The sequence below is a fragment of the Chelmon rostratus genome, chromosome 6 (genome assembly GCF_017976325.1).
Source record: "Chelmon rostratus isolate fCheRos1 chromosome 6, fCheRos1.pri, whole genome shotgun sequence".
NCBI classification, from domain to species: Eukaryota; Metazoa; Chordata; class Actinopteri; order Chaetodontiformes; family Chaetodontidae; genus Chelmon; species Chelmon rostratus.
In genome coordinates this window covers 8,746,463-8,764,123 of record NC_055663.1, presented here as the reverse complement: position 1 = coordinate 8,764,123, position 17,661 = coordinate 8,746,463, and the positions used below count along the sequence as shown (strand labels likewise).

At 41.1% G+C, this 17,661-nt stretch overlaps 1 protein-coding gene across 4 annotated transcripts in view; it reads left to right on the top strand.

Annotated features, from left to right (window-relative positions):
• Positions 1-3,034: 3,034 nt before the first annotated feature.
• Positions 3,035-17,661, top strand: part of ppfibp2b (PPFIA binding protein 2b) — a 79,114-nt gene continuing 64,487 nt past the window's right edge. For all 4 annotated transcript variants that reach the window (XM_041938222.1, XM_041938218.1, XM_041938216.1 and 1 more), the window contains exon 1: positions 3,035-3,220. The gene's annotated coding sequence lies outside the window, so the exon portion shown is untranslated. The remainder of the gene's footprint in view (positions 3,221-17,661) is intronic.

Below are 17,661 nucleotides of genomic sequence, written 5' to 3'. Positions count from 1 at the left end.
TTAGATTATTATTAGCTGTCATGCTGAAGATAGAGTTGGTCTTTTTTAAAGAGCTCCAGGAGGCCTACTCCTTCTTTCGTAAGATACCTGGCATCTAGAAAAAATATTCTGCATCAATTCTAACCATGGTGTTGAAAGGTGTGTGCATAAGTGCATACATGTGTGCATGCATGAATGTGCGGTGCATGTGAGGGTCTTGAAGTTATATTAGAACACAGCTCTGTGGCATCAAACCAGTCAGAGTTGTGTGTTCCCACCAGAGTTTGCCTGAGGGGTCCAAACAGAGAGATTTCTGCATTCGACCACGAAAAAAAGGAGAAAAGAAACGAGAAAAAGGAGAAGAAGGAGAAAAAGGAGAAGAAGGAGATAAAGTAGAAGAAGGAGATAAACGAGAAGAAGGAGATAAAGGAGATAAAGGAGAAGAAGGAGATAAAGGAGATAAAGGAGAAGAAGGAGAAAAAGGAGAAGAAGGAGATAAAGGAGAAGAAGGAGATAAAGGAGAAGAAGGAGAAGAAGGAGATAAAGGAGATAAAGGAGAATAAGGAGAAAAAGGAGAAAAAGGAGATAAAGGAGAAGAAGGAGAAGAAGGAGAAGAAGGCTCCAGGAGAGAAGCCAAACAGTCTCATGTTTGGAAGGTGCTGTTGTCTAACAACAAGGTCAAGGTTCAGGACCAGGTCCAGCCACTGGCCTGATAACATCTTCTCAACACCTTTCTTTTTCCTTTTATTGTTCTTTAAATGACTTTCTGAAATTAGCAATAAATTATCAATAAATATTGCATGTACACTGTGCTGCGTGTTTCCACTGTTTTATCTGTCTGCTTATCAGAATGAATCCTTGAATAACGATGGTCCTCGTTGCCTGTTGGACTCTCACACGGTGAGGCTGAAAAGGAAGCTGACTTTCTCTGTTCCTGACAAACCAGATTAAAGTGCAACACACACATTGCATTTGGCACGTCAGCTGAAGGCCACACACAGACAGCAGAGGTGCAGAGGCATTAGTTAGCCAACATTGCACACCCAGGCAAAATCTTTCATATTCTGCCCTCTGATAAAACACACACATACCATTGAATACAAAGCTTGACAGGCCACAGTAGAGTCTTTCAACCTCTCCCTGCTAATAAAACACAGCCCGAAACATTCAGAAAGACTTGGAACAGTGAACAGTTGGTGAGTTTCTAAAACTTATAATGCAGGGCAGTGGGGTTATAAGTGCATATAAGTTATCTCATATAAGTACACATGTTTATTCCTACAAGTCTAACATTGAAGCAATAGATATTTAAGTTATGTCGAATTATTTTCGACAGAATTTGCAGTTTATATTCTCACCATGTTTCCTCTGCATGGTTGCTGTCTGGAACTTTTTTCAATTTTTTCGAGCTTTGTTAAAAATCTGACTTTAGATCTTTTTTTTAAAATATATATATATATATAGCTTAGGTACTTTCGATACCATCCAACTTGTAATTAACTGAGATCGTTCTGTTTTAAACACATCAGAAAAGTATCAACGTATCAATACTGTTGACAGCCTTAGATGAGATTATCTCTCACTGATGTTTGTCAGTTTGTCAGTACTGCACCTGTTCACATTCAGCAGAATGTTGTTCCATGCGTAAAATTAGAAGAGAAACAGACATGTTAAAACAAGTTATGGATTTTTCAAAAAGCTCAGTACAGTAGTAGCACAGTATAATCAGTAGAAAAAAAATTAAAGTATAAAAGTACAATAATTAAACTGATAACTGACAACATTGTGCATTTATATGATTTTGCTACATTCTGTCTCTCAGGGTCACTGCATTTTGTGCTTCTATCATTTATGCTTCACTACCACTTTCTATTTCATTTTTTATCATTAGTTGTTGTTTTTTACTGATTTCTATCACACCACATTCCTCTTCTTAAAAACAATGATAGTTTTCACTCACTCTGTGGCAACAGGCCATCAAGCTTCCACCACTCTGAAAGCGAGACTGAGACATCACAGAGAGAAACCAGCTAATCTGGAGGTGTACCTGAATCTTGTTTGACTTTATACTTTATATACTTCTATCCTAAGAAGCTCCTGTTTGTGGCAGCATGGATGATATTTCTGCGATATGCTGCTCAAAGGATAAGCAGCTCTCAAAAGTTACCCCAAGTTCTTTGCCATTGACTTAACATTGGCACCAAGTGCACCCAGGGAAGACTGTGTCTGTAGCTTGTGGTGTTCTGGACCAAAGATCAAAATCTCTTTTTTATGTCTATTAAAATGTAGGAAGTCAGCTGCCATCCTGTCCTCGATGGAAGGGAGATTATAACACATACAATACAACAGCTCAGCCTCATAAATAATTGTATCTGTACATTCATATAAGAGATGGAAGTAGTTGCAGTGTTGCATGTTGATACAGACAGTATGCCACTAGATGGCACTGTTGAGTCATATTAAAACAACCGTGCCATTTGTGTGGTACTCTTAAAGCTCACTTCCCCTCTTTTTCTTGAGGTGCCCTGCAAATTTGGGAGGTTGTAAGATAAGCAAAGTAAAGAACTTTTTATCAAGTATGGGTTTCATGTCTTCACATTCAAATTGTCCAGCAAATGATTAGGATTGGGGATCGAACCTTTGCTGCCTTCATGGACTATCGGATATGATATAATTCGTTGATTAGGTCTGGCATAAGGTCAGGTTTGCCAACATGTTTAAGACTTTATCGCGCACCATATCCCAAATCTTTTTTTTTTCTTTATGAGGGCAACACACATTAAACAGCATTTCTGTAAATGTTCCAGTGTTAGCCAGCTGGCTAATTACAGCTGCAGTCTATTGGCGACATGCTTTGAATCCAATAAAGTCACAGGATGCACACAACGAAGACAAGAAGACGCCACAAAGACCGCAAGAACAACTTAAAACGAAAAGGTCTGACATGTATCTGAGAGTGCGCTCGCGCGCGCTATTACGAGGGGCTCGTGAAGGCATCGTGCCTATCACATGGCAGGTGATAGTTGAGGAAGCTCGCGCTCCAGTGCAGCGCGGAGTACAGACGGGGGTCGACACAACAGTCCGGGGCACCTTGCATGTGTGAGTGTGTTTTATGTGTGAGTGAGGGGACATGTGTGTGAGTGAGTGTGTGCGTGTTTGCGTGCTCACGTTACCTTCAAGTGTCCCCCTCAAACAAAATTAAAGGACTGAGTTTGACAGAGCCTCACAGGAGTCGCATTTCGTAAGTAATGTACAACTGAATGCAGCCAGTGACTGTTGTAGTCCGCCTCTGTGGTACACTGTGAGCTTAGCCTGCTGTTGATGTGAAGTGTCTTATTGCTAATTTCTGTGGGGATATCTTTGAGTAATACAGTGAGAGCGTGCTGTGGGAGACAAGTTTGCCTCAAACTCAGCATTTGAGTGTACCAGACATTAGACAACACCATAAATGCTAATTTAAGGGACTGTCATGAGTTTTCTTCGGCTGTCAATATTGAATAATTGTCCGGTTTTAGCATGAACGAGCTTTAAGCTTCTTCTTTTTTTTTTTTTTCAAATTGTTCCTGCTTTTCCGAAAAATAAATCCCATGGCTCATGGACTGTTGTTCCTAGCTAAAAACAATGATAATATAACTTTAATATTTATATCTGGACTTCAGTGCGTGCTGTAGTGAGCTTGCAGTGATTTTGGTACACTTTCATGTACTGTGCTAACAGGAACTAAAATATGCTAATGCTAACACTAGAATATTCCCATGTTAATGTTTATTCGTCTGTGTGGTCACCCTACCATAAGTATTTCATATTGCTCATCCTGTAACAGTCATGTACTGTAGCATGTGTAGGATAGCTATGGAATACTTAATATGCACTTTTGTTGTTTAAGATATACTTTTTTTTCCCCCTGGAAACAGCAAATTTGGCTTGTGTACGAGCAACATGCTCCAGGATAGAAAACATTATACTTTCCTTGTGACACTGGTGCCTCCCCGCTTGCTCAGTCATGTATTGTCAGCTTGGAGCTATTAAATGACGCTTAGTTGCACTGACACATGCTGTGTAATTGCAGATCATCAATTTCTGACAGCGAGTAAAGGAGGGAGGGGGCGAGAGAGGAGGGAGGGAGAACAAGAGGGGGTGCTGATATGCTAATGGAATAATATAGAGGCTGATGTGTGGCTCCCCTCTGCTGAAGCATCTGCTGCATCTAACACTGGAGATGGTGTACACACACACACGTGCACGCACACACGCACAGACATCACAGACAGGCGACTTGAGAGAGCTGAAGGAGCCTCCTGCCACTGAATACAGCAGGCCGCTGCCTCTTTTCTATTGCAAATCTCATTTAAAAGGGAGACAGTTGAAAGGCATCATTGCCGCTGTCAACAGTGAATTGATTAAGGCTGCTTTGGTTAGCACTTGGGTGGCATTAGCACTTAGAAACAGCAGAGGACATAAAAACACAAGCTGAAGTGAAGTGGCGATAGATAAATGCCCCAAATTTATAACTTCATTGTTGTAAGAGTTAGAAAACAGTGTGTCTTGGCAGTATTAACAGCCTACTTTGCTGTAGGTTTTGGAGCCATGTCTGTACACATATGCATGTGTGCATGATGGCACTCATCCCTGTGATTAAAGCTGCTTGTGTAATACCAAGAGTGGTGGTTTTCTCTGCAGCCATGTAGGTTTAGATGATTGCTCTGTCATCTTAACCACTGCTCATTATTACGCCACGACTGTAGTTCAGTGGAGGTAATCTGCTGTTTCCTGATGGTGAGAAGAGACACGGGAAAAAAGATACATGAACAAGAGGCGACGGAGAGATATCGGCGAGATTAAGGCAGAGAAATGGCGAGAAAAGAGAGATGAAAGAGGAAGCTCAGATGGAGGAAAAGGGTAGAGACCAGGAAGACAAAGTCAGGCTGTTAATCTACAAGGAATAATCCTCTGCTTGCTGAGAGAGCAGAAGAAAAGATAGTGGCAGAGAGAGAAGGAGAAAAAAAAGCAGAAAAATGAAATGATTGTAGTTTATTAGAGGGTATCTTTGGTTTGCTGTCAAGGGAAGGAAGATCGGAGGAAAGGAAATGAGAAAAGAGTGGTAGAGAGGAGCAGAGGATAGATGCTACACAGGCTATAGTCATATTCCTGTCAGAGAGAAAGAGACATTAAAAGAGTGCTTCTTGGCCCTCGCTGGATTCCTGGAAAAGAGAAAGAGAATAGAGAGAAAGTAAAGGATGGATTATTCATTTAATTTTTTCCGACATTTCTTTGCTTTTTTGACAGTCCACACCACAGCGACGTAACACATAAGTGGGTGAGGGATGAGTTAAGGGTTTAACATGCGATAAAGCGAAGTATTGTGTTGGTGGAAATGCTCGATAACCTATATAAAAATATGCAAATGTATTTTATCACCATGGATTGTCATGGAGCTTCACAACAACTTTAATCCCCTTTCTGAGTGCGGTAACTGTGGAGCCTGTACTGTCTGGTTTTGGCACGCTCTCTTAAAAGATACTTAAAAGAGTGTTGTTCTATGAGGGAAGAAGCAGGAGAATAATATGGGTTTGAGGTGACTCCCTGGTAGGTGTTTGACTTTGTGCTGCTGTTCAGAAAACCAAACCTGTATTTGTTTATAGGGGCATTATCATCTTGGCAATAAGGGAGCCATTTTTAACCGATAGAATGCCCACGGTTCACATGGTTCACAACAAAAAAATAACCTATAAATTTGCAAATATAATTTCCTACATTTATACTCCATACTTCTATCAATATAGGAAATAGTTATATCTCTATTGTATTGTTTGCTGTATGTAATAATTTAATTTCCTCTGCGTGGAATTTAATAAAGTTTTTATCTTATCTTAAAAATAATAAATATAATGGAATCAGTTATCAGGGTTTACAAATTAATGGTCTAATTTAAAAAAAGTAATGTAATATACTCACACCACTTAAACGTTTGATATGTTTTGACAAATATTGTATTTGCTTCTTTAATACACTGACTGATGTTCAGTAGTGTTTTTTAGGAGAACGCTCACTATAAATATGAACATACATCCACTGATTTTTTTTTTTACCTGGACAAGTTTGCAAAGTTTGCAGTCTCTTTTTAGTCCTGAGTAGTGCCTGCAGGGCTTCCTCTCAGGCCGCAGGTACAACCGGCCAAACCAGGACCAAATATGTCAGCTCATCGTCCGCTGCTGCTTGTAAAGCCTTGGTAATACGTGAAAGTGATGCACATATCAACAGTTTTATCAACTCATCTTTTGGCATCTCTACAGTCTGAAGAGCCTATGTAGAGAGATTTTAGAGGGTAAATAAGACTGAAACCTGAATAAAGAGGGGGACAAACATAGGATTTTGAAAAGTGAGTACATGTCAGAGCCTTACCCTTGGTAAGACCAACCTTTGGACCTGCTCAGTATGATTTGTTTGCATTTGTAATTTGTAGTAATGTTCATTCAGTTTTACATTTCTGTTATTGTGTTTCTGTTAATCCATTATCGGGCCTAACAAGTGTTGAATGTGTTCCTCCTGTACAGAGGGTTGTGTTAGTGGAGTTAAACTGTGCAGCTTCGTACATGTTGAATAAAGGCAGAAAATGGAGGGCAGTAGCCTTATTACTGACATTACTGAACCGACCTGCAGCCACCGCATTTCATCCTTCTCTCTTTTCATAAACATGTCTTCAGAATTCACTCCACGGAGGCACCAACTTTGATTAGTCTGTGACACAACAGTGAAACCTCTGAAACAAAAAAAGTGACTCGGTCCAGTATTGCTGACAGGGATGGGCGGCAGGGTTGAGTACAGGAAGCGTTAAAATGGCAAATAAAGATGGAAAGAAGGGAAATAGCTGTGTCTTTAACCAGCGAGTGGAGGATAAAAGCTTGTATTATTCGATTTTCTTTCCATCAGCTCTTACTGTGCTCACTGAGAAGAACAGGGAGTGATTGTCAGACTGCCTAGATGATGTAGCACTTTAGGAGCAGAGCCAGCTTTATTAACACATTTCACAGTTGTTAAATCGTTTCTGCCTTTCAGCATTAATAGAAAGTTAAGTATGTGCTTTTACAGGTTGGGTGTAAGGGTTGTATTGATGCTAAATTTGTTAATTCTTGGGCATTCACTGCTCTGAATACATTTCACACGACACGTGATCCTTCTCTAACAAAGTGAGGATGTGAGCATCGCTGTAGTAAAATCTATCTCCGTTTGACTTGTCAGAAGCAATTTCAAACAGACCAGCTGACGAGCAGAGGAGCGAGGAGGTGAGGAGGGAAGAAACGATGAGGGAGAGAGGGCAGGAGAGGAGCAGCAGAGGAAAGCATGCAGGGGCAGTTTGAGAAAAGAGGGATGGTGGTAGGGAGGAGAGGTCAGTGCTGGACGACAGCTGGAGTCGGGGAGAGGTGATGGGTATGAGGTCCAATTCTTTTAATGCTTTTCTCTTTTCTTTGTTTTCCTTTTGTGATGCTCAAGAATCCACTTTGCTTCACCCAGTGAGTGGAGTGTTTGCTTATGTGCTTTGCTATGAGCTATGCTATATTTGATCATTCCCCTTACAAAAACGCAACATAGATTGCGTTTTTGTAAGTGCTCCTCTGCTACACGGATGTGATCCTCTTCATGCAGTAGTTTAACTCAGACCCGTGGTGATAGTCACCCTATGGGACAGGTCCCATGTCAATATTTGATCTGGATTTGATTTCAGCGTATTATTTGTCTTAGCTCTACCCTCAGTTGCAAGTATTTCCAATGCATATACTGCACTGACTGGTCTGTGTTGGGGTTTCGGCGTATGATAGCCCGGTGTTTTATTCTGCCTTTTGGGAAAGTTTCACATCTGTGTTTTACTGAAGCAGCTTGGAGATCTCAGCAGCACCAAACTCACGCAGACACACACATCCATAGAGAGAGAGAAAAACTCATGAGGCCTAAATGAGTGTATTATCAATCATATCTCAGTTTGAAATGAAATTGTTCAGTTTCCTTAAGCGAGAAGATTTCATTGCACAGATAAAATGTGTGAATTAGGAAGAAAGAATGAGATGTAAATGGTATCGAAGCTTTAAATATTTAACCCAGTCGCTGGCTTTTCTGGTGTCTGTGGAGACATTAATTCACGTTCTTCTCTTTTCAAATCAAAGTGGAGACCGGAAGCAAACTTTAATTTGTTTGAGCATTAGTCCTCACAAAACAGATGGAGCAATAGCTTCTTTTTTAGCCCAGATGCAGATTGTTGTGTCTCCATCCACAGCAGCACAACAGTTTGTGTGTGTGTGTGTGTGTGTGTGTGTGTGTGTGTGTGTGTGTGTGTGTGTGTGTGTGTGTGTGCGTGTGCGTGTGCGTGTGCCGCCTTCATGATGGCATTCACCTGAGACAGGCATATGTGGCTGATGCTTGTGTGACTGTAACATTAGCCTGTAACGTGACCGCTCTCTGTTCTTGTCCACATGGCTTGCTAACAGGTCGTGACTCTGCCTCTTTGTAACTCTAGTCTAACTCTAGTATCTGTAGCCAAGGTGCCGGCCTCTTATGTGTAACACTTCACTCTTTTGTCCGGCTCTACATGCTTGGCTGTCATTGTGGAGATAGAAACTTTTATCACCTTGCTACCTAGTGCTTAGTCTTTTTTCAGTTGGTGGAAAATTGTTCTCTTTAGACTGAATTTGGATGGAGGCTGATGAGGACGCCGGTTGACTGCACTCACAAAGCTGGTGGGAAAAAAACCTCGAGCTCCTTTGAAATCAACTAGCACAAATGGTTCATGGTCTCAGCTGGTTTACTCCACTGGGGCTCCAGCATGGTGCGGCTCTGGCATTCACCAGTATTGTTATTATTGCGTGCTGGTCGAGGTCTGATTTCTGAAGATGATCACCTACCCAAGACATTTCGCTTAGCATCTTGCACTTTCATGTAAAATTTGAATTTGTCAGGTTTTGGGGTGACTGGCCTGATGATGACAAAGGTAGGCTTTGTGTGGAAAAACTGTACTGACAGAAAGCTGGCTGTGTTTTGGCTCAGAGAAGCATTTCATCCAATTATACACATAAAGGTCAGTTTTCTTGTCATGAGGAGGAACTCTCAGCCTGTAAAAACAGTTGTATATATAGTTGTATTCTGTGCCTCTGAAGGAGTTCTTTCATGTAAAAATGAGAAATAATACTAGAGACCATCTTGTGATGGGATCACACCAGCCGCATCGCCCATCAATATGTTGATGTTTCCGACCCATGAGTATTCAGTACTCATTACTGCATTATTACATGAGTACTCAGTGTTTATGGGTCAGACCACACCCATCATTGAACTCCGCCTTTCATTTTGATCTCAGTTACACACCTGTGGAGTTTCATAACTGCATCTTGCACAGTTGTGATGTTGCCGCAAAATCTGTCCATAGATGCAAAGATGCACACACACGTACTGTACATACACACACATACATACACCTGCCTGCCATACAAGTACTGAAAATCACTGTGATAGTTCTTGCTACAGTAGGTGTCTGCAGGACCACATTTTGCCACAATAGCACAGACAGACAGACTCGATGGTGAAAACAACAAAAGTTACGCTATCACAGGTGGTAGAAAAGCAACCCAACAGCACAGCACATTGCTCCCTATAGGGTCCTGCAATTTAACAGAAGTGCAATACAACACTGATTTCTGGAAAGATGGCCTGTAGGTCAAATCCTGGCTAAGATATTCCACACCTGACCCACCCCTTCACATAATTCAGAGGCACTATCAGACCTTGAATTTATTCAGCATTGTAAAGTTAAGGTCGTAATGACTGAAACTTGATTCTTTGCTCAGATTTGGTATTCTGTGGCTAAAATTATAGTGACACTTCAACATAAACGATGTCGACAAGGCTTAAATTATCTGACATATAATGACATATTAATGTAATGTGCCAGCTTTAGATGTTAAAGAACTCATAACAAACAACCAGCAGTGGCATTTTACCTCTAAAATTTGAGTTTAGTAGTGCACAGTATATAATGGCATGTGAGTGAACTGCCTCGATAGCACATGTGCCTGTTCCTCCCATAATGCTTTGCTTCCTCATCTCATCAGCTTCAACAACGTGGCAGAATGAGTCCACTATCTAACTGTCCAAGTTGTTACTCTCAGTAGCTCCCATTGGCTTTTTCTGTTCCCAGCTAAGTGCCGATTGGTTAGTCCCAGCTGTCACATGAGGTCGTGACAGTCTTTAATGTGTATGTTTTAAGTGGTGTTGACATGTTGTTTTTACAGCACTGGCTTGCTGACACTGGTCTTTGAGCTCTCTGCTGGTTTTTATGCCTCAGGCTATTTCATGGCTTTAGAATGAACTGGAAAATAAAATCTGCATGTGCTCTCCTCTGCACAGCTGTACTTCCTATTCCAGGTGTTGCTCAGAATGAAGCCAAAGTTTGTTTTTTTCCTTTTATTCTGCACAGGAGAGATTTGAAAAGGCAATTTTAGTTTTGTTATGATGCTAATAAAGTATGAAGTTTTTTCCTCAGGCAAGGAATATATGCAATGAGTCTGTCCTCCTGTGATTATGATCCTGGAGTTGTAAAAACAAACCAACAAAAAAACCTTGAGCACCACTCTGTGAAAAATAAAGCTCCAGAGAAGAGGGACCACCAAAGTTTTCATCTCTGAGCAAGTCAGAAATACGGCAAATAATGTTGTATCTTGAGACTTAAAGGGAAAGATGAAGTGATGAGTCAGTGGGACAGGTCCTGCGTCAGGAGACCTCTGTACCATCTCCGCTCTGTTTTGGAGGCCCTTTCTGGAACAGAAATAAAACAGGTTTATTACATTACTAGTAACACTTGTTTTTATTGCATTTAGACTCATGCCAGGAGTGAAACGTGCACAGAAATGGTGTCAAAGTTAAGACTTTTCTTTTCTTGCTTCCAGAAACTTCTACCATATGTTTTCTCTCTATTACACTCAGCTTTTTGAAAGCCTCATAAAAGAAAATAAGTATGTCGGACTGGCGACTCTCCACTGGAGCCCCATCAGACTAGATTTTAAACTAAGAGGCCGGTGCTGTGTATAAACATCTAACATCATGTAACAAATTTACACATCAACCTGATATTGCACACCTGGAACAAAGCTGGAGCCGGATCATTTATAGACATCACTGGCATAATTGATCAAAGTGAATACTGGGTGATTCTACTTGAAGCATTTTCCATTAGCAGAAACGAACAGTCTGGTTTGTTGATGGCTTAAAAGACTCCAAGGAAGGAAAGTTGTTTACACGAGAGAGCGAGAGCTTGAGAGCAGTGGGTGTGGATAAGTAATGTCCTCACAAACAGTGCAGTTCAACTACTTTGATTGAGCTTCCTGTGAGTATAAACTGCTGAGACAAGAGTCAAATAGTAAAAATAGTACAAGTAAGTAAATAGTAAATAGTACAAATAAATCTCTTGAATAAACTGTGATAACTTATTGTTCTGTTGCTAACTGACAGCTAGCTCGCTGTATGTGCAGCTAGCGTTTCAGTGGTGAGCCCACCAGCTGCTGTAGCTTCATCACATCAGCGGTCGTCTGGAAGTCTTCTAGAACAACATATTTTGCATGTGGATGAACTTGGCTGAGCCACTTTCAGGTGTGACTGGGCCAGAATTGATGCAAATGAGCAATCGGCTTGTCGGTTTAATTTATTCACAGTTTTTGCCTAAAATCGAAATTCCACCAGGTGCCTAACATCCGCGACGCGTCCGACAGAGCTGAGCGCTGCCATTCTAGACAAGGCTTGCAATTCCACTGAATGCGTAGCGTCTCCTCTTCAGAAGTGTCCCTGAAGCGTTATACGAGCGAGTCTATTTTTGACTGACAATCTGCACAGAGCAGATCGAGCGAGACAGGAAGTCAAGCACAGGACCGGTGTAGAGAATCTGGTAAATTTTCTAAATAAACCACACAAAGAAAGAAAGTATGAAGCCAATTTACCCATCATAGAAGCACAAATATCAATGGAAAATGAGCAAACAAGTTAACAAAATCAGGCAGGCAAAATGATCTGCTTCTGAAAGCTCCTGGTGGGAACAAAAACGCAATGCACACGTGCCGGTGAAATCTCAGAGTACAACCTTTCCCTCCTCCTTGTGATGCTTTTAAACCACAAGCTTGAAAACTGTCAAAACTGTTTGTTTTTCTTTTGTTTTGTTTTTGGCAGTAGCTCTTAAAATCTTCGAAAGTCTTTATTCTATATCAAGGAATGTGGCTGCTACAGAGACCCTACTGTACGATTTAGGATGTTAGCCAAAATGCTTTCAGACCGAGAGAATGAAATGTAATTGTCACATAAATGACATCGTAACTTTTCAGTTTTTGTGATGCCAGCTGTGTTGTTGAAGATAGTCATGCTGTGTGCATTCAACTGCAGATGTCAGCTTACAGAAATGCGGTGTTGCAGACACAGAGGTTGCAGGCACATGGAGAGGAACAGGCCAACACTTACCAGCGCTGTGTGTACGTGAGGCTGTCATTGTGCTCTACCTGACAAACTCGCTGCCACTGCTGCGGATGTGTGTGACAGAGCCGCTCAACCTCTCTTGTCAAAGAAATTTCACTCTGGTCATTGCACCGACGCACTCTTTCATGTATGAGACCTAACTAACGATCATTTGTTAGCCAACTAGTGTGGAAGGTTTTTGAGGTGAAGGAGCTAAATTTAGCCCTGGAAATGTTGGGTTTCATCAAACCTTTTGCCGCTGTTCTGTGGAAACTGTGGACGCTAAAACGATCCACACTGTGAGAATCAGTGTATGCAGTTGCTGCCTGTTGATTTTTAGCCTTGGCTGCAGTTTGATTTTGCTCATTTGCCACAATAATTTAATAAAGATGTTGTCTGACTGCTTGGGTTTGGACAATATTTAACATTAAGAGGAACGGTTCTTAGGTGTTCCAACACTAGACTAATAGACAAAACCCAACGCTAGTCAGGGATAATGGAAGTTTCTCATACAAAGCAATTAAAGTAAAGGGCTCAGTTGCCACAATAAAGATGAATTGAACTGTGGTGCATTCAACATATTCTAAGTGAGTAACAATGACGGGACCATACCTGCTTCTGAATGAAAAGCTCAAAACAGCCAAATATAAATAGAGATCTGGGTTTAGGCCTGAAGCTGACCTAAACAAGCTGGCGTTATTTCTGTGATGCCTCACATGTAAACTGATGAAGAACACTGAAACATATGTGCAATTACACTTTTATTCATTTCCATTAAACTCTAAACACTCATGTTCTGCTTGCAGGACCAGGGACCAAGCGGACATCGTCCCGAACATTTAGCTGTCTCGGTAGACCCTTATGTTTCCGCTCATGGTATCATGTGTTTCAGATTTCAGATTCAGATTCAGATTCAGATTTCTTTATTGTCATTGAGCATGACATGTCAATGAAATTTGCATTGCAACCCCCATTAAGTCGTGCACTTCTTTCGATTGCCATGCACGAAATGACGGATTGCAAGTGTGATGATTTATAATCATAAGCAAGTAATTCTTCTGGGTTCAGTCATTCCACGGCACGTTCACATCCACACAGTGGAGGTCGGACAGAAGCATTTCATGTTATTGTCTTCAAACCCTGTGTCATAACCACAGTGACACCAGTGAGCACACAGTCTCTGGACACTGAATGACTTCCACAGTCACAGGCTGCCTTCATATCTGGTTTGTTCGAATTCGTAACAGTGGTACTTGAGAGAGCATACATGTTTGTCTTAGCACCGATATGCTAGTTTAGCTCAAGTTTTATTGTTAACACCAGTTGCTTCACTACAGAGATGACCAAGTGGTGAAAATGAAAAAGAGAGAAAGAGAGAGAGACTGAACTTAAGGACGGAACAGGGAACATCCCCGTCTTAAATGTCAGTGGTTCCGTCGCATTGATGTTAATTGGTGAAGAATCTGGTGTTTCTTGTTGGCTTGGCTCCACACACACACACACACACACACACACACACACACACACACACACACACACACACACACACTCGCACAGAGTTGTATTTACCCTGTGTGACAGGAGGGCCTGGGGGGCTTAGGTCTGGCCTCTAGCTGGTGACACTAATCCAAACAGGCTAAGCCAAATGAGGAGGAACGGTAAACTCACACACACACGCCCCTCAGAGTGTGTGTGTGTGTCTCTCTCTCTCTGTTGTGTATCTCTGTGTTAATGTTTAAGCCGTCTTCTCAGCCGTACAGGTTCACATGCAGTCTGGCATTTCCTGTTCTCAGCTCAATAATTGAACCTTGTGAAGGTTTTGGTGATGTTGGAATTTCAAATGTGGAGATTCCCACTTTGCAAAACACTCGCAGCTTTCTGGAAATGTTTGACAAGTAGCTTCACTCAACATTTAACATGTTACGTGTGATCTTTTGGCTAGTTTTTGGTCACTGCATGTAGTTTTGTGCTTTAGCGTGATACTCTTACGTAACTGTGAAGACTTTTTTTGAGGAGGTTTCATCATTTGCATGTGTAATGTATGCACATCCAAATGTCTTGGCCAGATTCTGTATATATGTGAGCACGCTGGAATAATGTTCCCAACCTTCTGTTCCTGTCAGCCGAGTTAGAAAACAAACTGCAGATGGAACATTTTCTTCGCATAGATCTCGACTGTTGCCGGTTCACTGCCTCACCTCCCTAAAATTTCCCTTTGTGTTATTATCTTGAATGCAGTGAAGCATGAACCCACCTTTATATTTACAGTGAAAAGTAAAAAAAAAAGAAAAAAATCTTCCACGTGCATACTGATTAAATGATGGAGTTTAATTAATAGCATCAAACATGATTTAGTCAAGAACATATTTTCATGGTCCTTTTGGGATGCTGTAGGGTTTAATATCTGGTTTACGTTACAGTGTATTTATGTTATTATTCCATGTATAAAGTCTGCCACATTTTCAGTGAAGCAATGAAACACAGACGAGAAATGGAGTAGTGAAATGACAATACTGTCATCTGTTGAAAATAGGGATTAGACATTAATCAAGGACTTAAAGGGCTAATATTAATGCTTCTCTTTAGTTTATAGTGCTGCAAGCTCATTGTGCTGGATGGAGATTTTTTGTTTTATATCAAATAATAAAAGGAAAAGAGTTTCTGCTGAAAATCCTTTTTGCTCATTTTACTTTTTCACATGACAGTAGGTGCGAAAGGGATTCACCAGTTAGATGAGCAACAGAACATTAATTGGCAGTAATTTTGCATTAGTTCAGGTCATATGTCAAACATCTCATCATCTAATGTGGGGATTTGTTGTGTTTCTCTGTTTTATATCATTGTAAACTGAATATTTTTTGGTTTTGGACTGTTGGTCTGACAAAGCGAACAGACGCAGCCATCTCGGGCTCTGGGAGCCTGTGACGGCCATATTTCACTGCTTATATTTCATAGATGAGAACGATTAGTGGATTCATGATTGTTGGTTGCAGCCTCAGTGACAGTCAACGTTCAGACCGACATTAGCCCTGCCTGAAAAAACACAGCTGCTGTATTAGTACTGATCATCACAATGACTGATTAAATGATTGCCACCATGATCATTTTCCAGAGTAGCAACATCCTCCCTCATAATATAATAAACCGCTGTGCAGCGTTTGGCTCTTCCATAAGCTTCAAACTCGTGGGTGTATTACTCAAACTGTACTTCCTGGCTCATATTTCATCGTCTCAGCAGTACCTGCAACAACACAGCACCTTGCATTTCTTAAACACAGTGTTTTCTATCTGAATGCCTGCTGATAGAGCAATATTTATAACGTCTGCTCACCCTTTGAAGGTGTGGAAGAGAAGCTTCTAACTCTAAAATTCCTACACATTTCATGTACATTAGATTATGTTATGTAGGGGCATGTTAAGGGCAGTATAATCCAAAGAAAAATAGCCAAATCCATGCTTGACAAACGTTGCTAAATTAGCCTAGCTTGCTTTCCAAGATCAGACCAGCTGAACTAGTTAGCCTGCCACTGAAACTGTTCCCTTTGTCACAGACAAAAGTGAAAAAAGTCAGCTGCAGTTCAGTGAGTTTCAGTCGGCCTTTGACAAAAAAAAACCAAACTCACAATGGCTAATAAGCAGTGCATCCCATATTGCTTTCCTTGACTCTTCATTTTATTTTTGCCTCCAGAGCAGCCCTGCCTCTGAGATATGTATACTGAACAAAAAGTGCAATCTGTACTGAATTAGCAGTCAAAACATTATAATCATTATAATGATTCTCTGGAGCTTCTCCACTGACTGAATGAATAGTGGGCTGACACTGGGGAAATTACTGTGAAAATGAGGATGTTTCACTGACATACAGCCCAGTTGTGTGTGACTGTGTGTCTCCATCCTCTTCTGATTACAGTAAGTCAGCTTGATGATAAGTAATAAGCTATGCTTATGATAATAGTCCAGAGGCTAAGTGTCGTACATCAATCCGCTCAGTGTCAGCTCATATCAGCTCTGCTGTTTGCCTTTGTTGGAGCAGCTCTGCCTGGGGTGAAATCTTTTTACCACTGTCTCTTTATAGTTCATCTCTTCTTCACTTCGCCTCTTTATCTTTCTGTTTCTGTCACTGTTGATCTGTTTCTGTCTTGCAGTACATTCAGTTGCATCATGTTGTAATATTTAAATGCTTTTAATCATTACATCCCAGGCAAAGTTGCCTAAGAATCTGTGAGAAGAATAAGTGAGCCAAATGCTATTTGATGGCATTTGCTGCTAATACAGAAGGTTTACTTGGAAGTCATTAATTATACTGGCTGTTGTTCATTCCAACGACCAGTCCAAAAACACACGCATGGTTCCTTTACAGGGTTAATCTATTGATCTTAGCTGTTGGTGCCCTTGGGCGAGTTGTTACACTGATGATTACTAGTCAAGCTGCACAACTGACACTACAAGAATGTGGCAGTACTGGACCCCTGCCAGCAGTTTTAGGGCTAACTGCAGCCTTGCAAACTGTCCTAAACATAAGAGGTGTGCGGTTGACTTGTGTGTTAATACAGCAAGGTGGTGTGTTTGTTGCGAAGTCTGCAATTGCTTCACTATAATTAACAACCATGTGAAATGACTAATCGGCCCTCTGACAAGTTTCCCTTTGAATGAGAAATGAAATCCCAGGGAATCATTATGGGTTACAGTAAAGGTTTCACACACACTGTTGTTGTCTCCTCAGCGTTGACACCTCCTCTTTGCTGGACCGCATCAACAACACCAAAACTCTTCTCAAAAGTGTTCCTGGGCTAAAATTAGGTCAGAAAGTGGTTCTTTGCTGTAGTGTATCTGTCTGAGGGTCAGAGCATTATAGTTGTTTGATAGCGTTGTGATGGGATATGGTTGCTTGGACTTGTTTGTTGTTCCTCTACCCTTCCTGTGACTCTTGTCAACGGCACGCTAGTTCAAACATGGAAAGATCAACTCAAAGTGCGCTCCATGAGTACTAGTCTTTATTGTTGTGTATTATTGTGTGTGAGGGTACTCCCACCTTACCTCAGTTTCCCCAGCGTTTTTTATTTGTAGGTTTTTCCCATCATATGATTTACATGTGTTGTACACGTTGACAGTTGGGGGTATTCTAAAGGAGAAAGTTCACATTGCTTTTTGTTAGCCTCATGCTGATCATCGACTGGAAGTCATGTGTTGCTTTGTGTTATG